Below are 774 nucleotides of genomic sequence, written 5' to 3' on the forward strand. Positions count from 1 at the left end.
CCCCGCCCCCACCCGCGCGGGGCTGGGAAGCAGAGGAGGGGGCGAGGTGGCTGAGCGGAGAGGGCCCAGAAGAGGGGGCTGGCCGATTCCCGGGCGGGGGACCGAGGGTCGGGGCGCTGGACACAGTTCCCACCGCCGACAGTCCCCGCCCTCACTCCCTCCCCTGCTGATCCCGGATCGAGGGCGCTGCCGGGAGCGCGGAACCCGCTTGGTCCGCACCTCCCTGCTAGTGACACCTTGAACGTAAAGTGAGGTGGGGACCGAGTGCAGGGCGCCGAGTGCAGGGGGCCAAGGATCCAGGCGAGGGAGGCCCGGGCTGCCGAACTACCCCTGCGCGCCGGGACAGCGCCCGGGAGCCCAGGACCGTCCGGGTCGCGGGGGCGGGTGAGGAGGTCGGTGCGCGCCCTGATGCGAGCGCGCGTGCACAGGGGGTCGCGTGGGTGAATGGGGACGCAGTGGGGGGGGGCGAGAGGTGGAAGCATTCGCCCCTGCTCTGCCAACGCCGCCCCAATTCCGCTCCCAGCCCCCACGCTGCTCCTCCGTGAAAACTTTTTGGAACTGACGCCCTAAATGTGAGGCTTTTTTTTTCCATTAAAAGTATCCCAATTGAACAATAACTTTTAAGGGGGAAAAAATGGCACCGATGAAATGTCTCCATCTCCTCCCTCCCATCCCCACCCCACCCTTTCATCCGGAAACCCCCAGGAAGAGCTCCGAGGCGGCCGGGGGCGCGGAGGGCGGCCCGGGACAGCGGAGCGTGTTCCGGCCGCCCCC

This window comes from Carlito syrichta, unplaced genomic scaffold (genome assembly GCF_000164805.1).
Source record: "Carlito syrichta isolate Samal-C Ts95f unplaced genomic scaffold, Tarsius_syrichta-2.0.1 Scaffold130468, whole genome shotgun sequence".
NCBI lineage: Eukaryota > Metazoa > Chordata > Mammalia > Primates > Tarsiidae > Carlito > Carlito syrichta.